This window comes from Tupaia chinensis, unplaced genomic scaffold (genome assembly GCF_000334495.1).
Source record: "Tupaia chinensis unplaced genomic scaffold, TupChi_1.0 Scaffold150112_1, whole genome shotgun sequence".
NCBI classification, from domain to species: Eukaryota; Metazoa; Chordata; class Mammalia; order Scandentia; family Tupaiidae; genus Tupaia; species Tupaia belangeri.
In genome coordinates this window covers 161,456-169,308 of record NW_006209952.1, presented here as the reverse complement: position 1 = coordinate 169,308, position 7,853 = coordinate 161,456, and the positions used below count along the sequence as shown (strand labels likewise).

The 7,853-nt window shown below is 40.2% G+C and overlaps 2 pseudogenes; both read left to right on the top strand.

Annotated features, from left to right (window-relative positions):
- LOC102497026 (prefoldin subunit 1 pseudogene) overlaps window positions 1-1,821 on the top strand; it is a 4,280-nt pseudogene extending 2,459 nt beyond the window's left edge.
- Window positions 1,822-7,136: 5,315 nt separating this feature from the next.
- LOC106734246 (translationally-controlled tumor protein pseudogene) overlaps window positions 7,137-7,853 on the top strand; it is a 7,965-nt pseudogene continuing 7,248 nt past the window's right edge.

Genomic DNA, 7,853 nt, shown 5'->3' with positions numbered 1-7,853 from the left:
GTTAGCCAAAGACAGGTAAGAGAGTCTGAGCCTGTAACAGCTGTATAGTCCTTCCACCTAAGACAGGAAACCCATCATAGCTATGGGATTCTCCAATGACAGGTAAGGATGGACATATGGCTCTAAAAATGGCTCCAACCTAAGACAGGCACGATTCCCCCAGGTGTTTCCCCTCTCTTTGAAAAAATAAAATAGGGGGACATGTGGAGAGCACTGCATATGGAAGCCATCTCGAGCTATTCGCCATCTTGGAAACCATTAGGCTTCACTTCCTCACTGAGCAAATCGTTTCTCAGAAATCATGTGACCAACTGTTCTCCCCGGAAGTGATTGGGTTTCTAGGCAATGAGAGAGATCCACCCACAGCAATGATTGGTTCATGCTGTTCTATCTCATTTGCATTTCGGGCAACCAATTGGTTCCCACCAGCTGTATATAACTCGCCATTTTTCCTGAATAAATGGAAATAGACGAAGACGACGACTTGATCAGCACCTGGTAGTGTGTGTGCGTGTGTTTGTCCCATCTCTCACTCCCTCCCCCGAGGAACCTGTTCCATGGTCCCGCAGGCCGGGACATTCTATCTAGTATTTTTTTTCCTTCTCTTTTTCTTTTACTTTTCTTTTTCTTTTTTTTAACTTTACTTTCCTACTCTGCTCTTCAACCTCCCCATACTAAGTGTCTAGACAGGTCTAAGTGCACAATAGTCAAGCATCAGAATACTTCTAGAGTTATTGAAATTTTCAGCAGTTTTCTTTCTGTGAATACCACATTGCAAAACACAGAAGAGAGGTTTTATTACAGTATGACCAGGAACCACCTTTGCACAGGAAATATGAGAAACCAAGGAAATCTCTCTTCCATAATTGAAAAGAACAATCCATTGCTATCCACAAATAGTACAGTGGAACTCGTAGAAATGTCTGATAAAGAATTCAGAATATTCATAGTGACAAAACTAAAGGAGATACAAGAGCTCAGAGAAACTGAACTCCAGAAGATGCAGGAGAAAAGAGACAAGTCCCAGGAGGTGAGGAAGTTCTTGCAAGATCTTAAAGAGGAACTACACACAATGAAAAAGAACCAAATGGAGCTATTAGAGATGAAGGCTTCAATACAGGAAATCAAATCCTCCTTCAAAACTAGTAAAAGCAGATTAGTTCATGCAGAAGATTAAATCTTAGATGAAGGCAAAATCTCTGACCTAGGAAAAAACAACCAAAAAAACTGAGAATAACCCATGAAAATGAGAATACTATATGAGAAATACTAGATACCATTAAGTGCCCAAACACCTAGATAATCAGTATTCCAGAAAGTGAAGAAACTAATAAGAGCATTGATAATCTTTTCTACAAAATCCTGGAAGAAAACTTTCCAAATCTAGAGAGGCATTCAAATATCCAGAGCCAGCAGATGCTTATTGTGTACCAAGATAGCAGCCCCCACAGATCTGGAGTTGAAGAAGGCTTTCACAGACTTTCAAGGCAAAGTTACTGACATTCAGCAGAAGGTGAAGCTTGCAGACATACAGATTGAACAGCTAAACAGAACGAAAAAACACGCACATTTTACAGACTCAGAGATTATGACTTTGGTAGATGAGACCAATATGCATGAATGTGTAGGAAGAATGTTTATTCTTCAATCAAAGGAGGTAATTCACAATCAGCTGCTAGAAAAACAAAAAAAAAAAAAAACAGAAAACAGCAGAAGAAAAAACTAAAGAACTAGAACAGAGAAAAAATTCTATCTGGGAGGAAGTGTTAAGGAAATCAAAGACAGTATCCTGACATGCTAATAGTCCAAAGGGCACAATAGGGAATCTCTAGGAGAAGTTTTCCTCCTGAGCCCTCCCATTACTGACAAGTATAAAAGGGCCTGCATGAAACAGCTCCCCTTCGCTCCAAAGTACGCTTTATGTGGATGACCTTCGTCACCTTGAGACCCTTTTAGGTCTCAGCTCTGTATGTTTTACCCTGGCTCTGCCTACCACCCCTGCCTGAACACTTCTTTCTCCTGGTCTGAGTCCTGAACTTCTAGGAGAGGGCAAATAGGAGCCAGGACAAAGGCATGATCCACCTAAGCTACTAGACACTCTGATCCAACCAATATAGGCCCCAGGCTCAGTGTAAAAAGAAAAAAAAATCCTAGAGTCAAGAAATATAAATGACACTTAATAGAATCAACCCAAGAAGATCTTTTCCAAGGAACATCATAGTTAGATTGGCCAAATCCACAAAGACAGATACTAAAATTGGCAAGACAGAAATGTCAGGTTACTTACAAAGGTTATTCTACCAGGCCAACATCAAATCTCTCATCAGAAACAATGCAAGAAGGGAACCAGCAGTTAGCGTAATGGCTATATCGCTGGACTCCCACATAATCAACCGTGGGTTGAGTCCCAGACCTGGTGGCTTAAAACTCATGCTGAGCACATGTGCATGCGTGCCCAAGATCCTGAGAGGAGAATGGAGGAGAAGGGATTGCAGCATGACCATCCCCCCGGGGGGTGATTTCTCACTTTCTGTCTCTCTGTCTCTCTCTGTATGTCTGGCGAGTGCACACGCCCTATAGCAAAAACCTCTCAAAAAAAAAAAAAAAGAAAGAAAGAAGAAAGAAACAATGCAAGAAGGGAAACAATGGGAAAATATTCAAAATGTTAAGTGAAAAACAGTTTCAACCATGAATACTATACCCTGCAAGATTATCCTTCATATGGGATAAAAGGATTAAAATCTTCACAAACAAACATAACTTGAAAGAATTTACCAACACTAGAGTAGCTCTTCAAGAAGTTCTGAAAGAAGTGCTGTACCAAAAAAACTAAAGGCACACATACAGAAATAAAGGAATAAAAACTAACCAAGAAAATGACCAGCTTAATGCTAGGGACAAGAAATATCAAGAATAACGTTGAATATTAACTTTGGGGATTTAAATGGAAAGTTTGGACCACAGTAACACTGCAAATTCAACAGAAGAAAGATTAATTAAATAAGAGACTAAGCTGGTGAAATAGAAATGTATGACTTTTGAATAAAACATTAGTGTCTTTTTGTTAGAACTCAAACTGTGGTCAGTCATGTGGAAGTCCAGCACCTTAACCACCAAGTCAGACCCTATAGTTTGACTTTCTCTCCTTCTTTCTTTCTCTCTTTCTTTCTTTCTCTCTTTCTTTCTCTCTTTCTTTCTTTCTTTCTTTTTTTTTGAGAGATTTTTGCTATAGGGTGCATGCACTTGCCAGAAAGACTGAGAGCAACAGAGAGGCAGAAAGCAAGAAATCATTCACCGGGGTGATGGTCACACCACAATCCCTTCTCCTCCATTCTCCTCTCAGGGCCTTGGCATGCATACATGCACACATGCCTGGTGTGAGTTTAAACCACTGGGTCCAGTACTCGACCTGCAATTGGCTACGTGGGAGTCCAGTGACATAGCCATTACACCAACCGCTAGTCCTACATTAGCGTCTTTTTCTTTACTATGTTTTGTTCTCTCAATTTAAGTTTTTTTTTTTCCCCTTGAGCTATTGATAGGTTTAACAGTTTGTTAAAATGTTTCTTCTTCTTTTTTTCTTTCTTTAAATGGAAACTTTGGATTTTCCTCCTCCTGATCCCTCTGGAAGTAGAAAATATTTGGGAGTTTTCTTATTTTGTGGCAGAAATATTATTTGCATAAGTTCAATAATACCTGTTCTCTTGAATCAGCAATTCAAAATACTTGTTATTGACAGGGATTTGACGGGAATGTCGTATCTGAAGATTAAACCAGAAAACTGTGGTGCTAAGGTAAATCTCAAGTAAGCAAACAGAAGCTATTGGTCAGATGGCCTGGCACCATAAACAGTTCTGCCTGACAGAGAGGATTAGAGAATCTACATGAAATAGATTAAAATAAGACAAAATAACCTGAACTTTTCCAGTCCTCCATTGTAATCAGTAGAGATTGCAAGAGAGCAGCCACAACCAGAGGTTAATCTTGAAGAACACTTTGAAGGAAGAAAGAGACTGAAGTTTGGTAGCAGACAATATATCACAGAATATTTGGTAGGTAGGGCTGAATTAAGAAGGTATGTGTGTGATTTGTGTGCTGAATGTTTGTTTTTCAACAGTCTGAGTAGATGACATGTAACTTTTTAAAAAAATATTTAAACTTATCCTGTGTCTGTTATAGAGTTACAAACAAAATTTGAAAAAATGATTGGATAATTATCTTTAAATTCAGTTTTTTGAATTTCTGAAATTGTCAAGAAATATGGAGGATGAGCAAACTTTTTATATGTAAAGTAGATGTTTGTTGGAAAATGTAAAAATAAATAAATAAATGTTAATAAATAAATATTAATAAATAAGTAAAATAAACCCCAAAACTGGGTATGCACCACGGAAAGATGAATCTGAAACTCTATCTCTTACTATTAACAAAAATTAACTCTAAACCCAAGACCTCAAACGATAAAACTACTGGGAACCAGCAATAGTGTAATGGCTATGTCGCTGGACTCCCACGTAGTCTACTGCGGTTCTTGTCCTGGACCTGGTGGTTTAAAACTCACGCTGGGCACGTGTCCGTGCGTGCCCAAGATCCCGAGAGGAGAATGGAGGAGAAGGGATTGCGGCATGACTATCCCCCCTGGGGGGTGATTTCTCGCTTTCCCGCTTTCTGTCTCTATGTCTCTGTCTGTCTGGCGTGCGCACGCGCCCTATAGCAAAAACCTCTCCAAATAAATAAATAAATAAATAAAAACTATAAAACTACTGCTGGAAAACACTGAGGAAGCTCTCCAAACATTGAGATAAGCAAAGAATTCTTAAGTAAGGGCTCCCCAAAACACAGCAATAATCCCCAAAATAGACAAGTGTGATTAAATTAGATTAAGTTTCTGCACAGCAAAAGACACAATAATTAGTGTAAATTGACAACCCTCAGAATGGGAGAATATATTTGTAAGCTACGCCTCAGACAAGGGACTGAAAACCACAATATACAGGGAACTCATGCAACTTACCCATCACCCCCAATATCAACCCAATTAAAAGATGTGAGAATAAGTGGAACAAAGTGGAACAAACTCTCCGAGGAAGACATAAAGCAGCCAAAAAGCACATGAAAAAGTGCTCAACATCTCTCATTATAAGGAAGGGAAATGCAGATCAAAAACACAATGAGATACCACTTAACCCCAGTCAGAATGGCAAAGATTAAAAAAAAAAAAAAAAAGGGAACTGCTGACCTGGGACTGGTAAAAAGGAAATTCACCTTCACTCTTGGTGGGAATATAAATTGGTTTAACCTCTGTGGAAAACAATACGGAGATTCCTCAAAGATCTAGAAATACAGCTACATATGACCCAGCAATTCCACTCCTTGGAATCTACCCAAAAGCTAGAAGAATGCTCAGTCAGAAAAGTGCTTGCATATAATGTTGCAATAAGTGTTTTTTGTTTGTTTGTTTGTTTTGTTTTGTTTAGCATTATTTACAATTGCTAAAACATGGAACCAACTCAAATGTCCATGAAAAACTGGATTGAAAAACTGTGACATGAGACCAGCAGGTGGCATGGTGGTTAAGGGCATTGGACTCCCACATGGCCAACCACAGTTAGAGTCCCAGACATGGTGGCTTGCTTTCTCATGCTCTCTCTCTCTTTCTCTATCATTCTCTGGTCAAATTAAAACAAATAAATGGATAAAGTTAAATAATTCTTAAATAAAAGAAAAAAAAGAGAAAACTGTGACATACACACTCTGTGGAATACTACTCAGTCATTAAAAACAACAAATTATAGTATTTAATAAATAACTGATGAAATGGGAAAAGCAGATGGCATAATGGTTACATCACTAGACTCCCACATGACTGATCATGGCTCAAGTCCCAGACCCAGTGGCTTCAAATTCATACCAGGTGCATGCTCATGCATGCCCAAAGTCCTAAAAGGAAAATAGAGGAGAAGAGATTGTGGCGTAACCATTTCCTGGTGGGGGTGGGAGGCGTGATTTCTTGCTGTCTCTTTATTTCTCTCTATCTCTCCGGTGAATGTGCCCTATAAGAAAAATATGTCTGAAAAAAAAAAAAGAAAGAAAAATATGTCTGAAAAAAAGAAAATGGATGAATATAAAAGATTTACTGCTGAGTGAAGCAAACCAAGCTACATAAGAGAAACATTGTCTGCACTTAATATATGCTGTCACTCTATGGTGGACACTGAAAGATTAGAGGATATAGAAGCAGGTAAGCAGGTAAGAGGCCAGGGGAACCAGCTGTTAGCATAATGGCTATGTTGCTGTACTCCCACTTAGTTTACCGGGGTTTGCGTCCAGGACCCGGTAGCTTAAAACTCACACCGAGTGCGTGTGTGCCCAAGATTCCAAGAGGAGAATGGAGGAGAAGGCATTGTGGCACGGCCATACCCACTGGGGGAGTGATTTCCTGCTTTCTGTCTCTATGTCTCTCTCCATTTGTCTGGCGAGCGCACGTGCCCTATAGCAAAAGCACCCGTCCCCAGAACAAAAAACCCCCCAAAAAAAAAAAAAAAAAAAAAGATGGGGGACCAGCAGGTGCTGTGGCAGTTAAAGGCTCTGGACTCCCACATGACTGACTGTGGTTTGAGTTCCAGACCTGGTGGCTCTCACTTTCTCTCTGTCTCTCTCTCTGAACAAATTAAAAAATATATATCTAAATAAATAAAGTTAAAGAACAAAAATTTTAAAAAGAGAAGCAGGTAAGATGGTTATGGATACTGGAGACAGTATAGGGAGAATGAGAAGAAAGAAATTAAGGAGACAAAATGAGAGACAAGATATTTATGGGATACAGAAATGGATTGCTGTCTATTAATGATAATGTGTATAGCATCCTCAACCACCTTGCTATGAATGTATTCATGTTGGGTAAATTCACTTTTCAAGCTAAGTGATGTATTTTTATTAAATGTATAAAATAAAAGAAAGAAGAAAGGGGAAAAAAAGTCAATAACCCAAAAGTGGGCAAGAAGGGATGGCAGATGACAAAAATAAAATAACATAAAGATTAACTTCAGGCTTTTCTGCCCGCTTCTTTCCCCACCCCACCCCCCAGCACCTCCCGGCTGCACAGTGCTCACTCCGAGCTCTGGGCTCCTACTCAGCAAGCACCACCGTCGTCTCCCTCCAGCAGCCACCATGATTATCTACCAGGAGCTCATCAGCCACGATGAGATGTTCTCCGACATTTACAAGATCCAGGAGATCGCAGCTGGGCTGTGCCTGGAGGTGGAGGGGAAGATGGTCAGTAGGACAGAGGGTAACATTGATGACTTGCTCCTTGGTGGAAATGCTTCTGCTGGAGGCCCTGAGGGCGAAGGTACGGAAAGCACAGTAGTCACTGGTGTTTACATTGTCATGAACCATCACTTACAGGAAACCAACTTCACAAAAGAAGACTACAGGAAGTCCATCAAAGATTACATGAAATCAATCAACGGCAAACTTGAAGAACAGAGACCAGAAAGAGTGAAACCATTTATGACAGGGGCTGCAGAACAAATCAAGCATATTTTTGCTAATTTCAAAAAATACGAGTTCTGGGAACCAGCAGTTAGTGTAATGGCTATGTCGCTGGACTCCCACGTAGTCGACCGCGGTTAGCGTCCTGGACCCGGTGGCTTAAAACTCACGCCGGGCGCGTGTGCGTGCGTGCCCAAGATCCCGAGAGGAGAGTGGAGGAGAAGGGATTGTGGCGTGACCATCCCCCCTGGGGGGTGATTTCTTGCTTTCTGTCTCTATGTCTCTCTCTGTCTGTCTGGCGAGTGCACGCGCCCTATAGCAAAAATCTCTCCAAAATAAAAAAAAAAATAAAAAATACG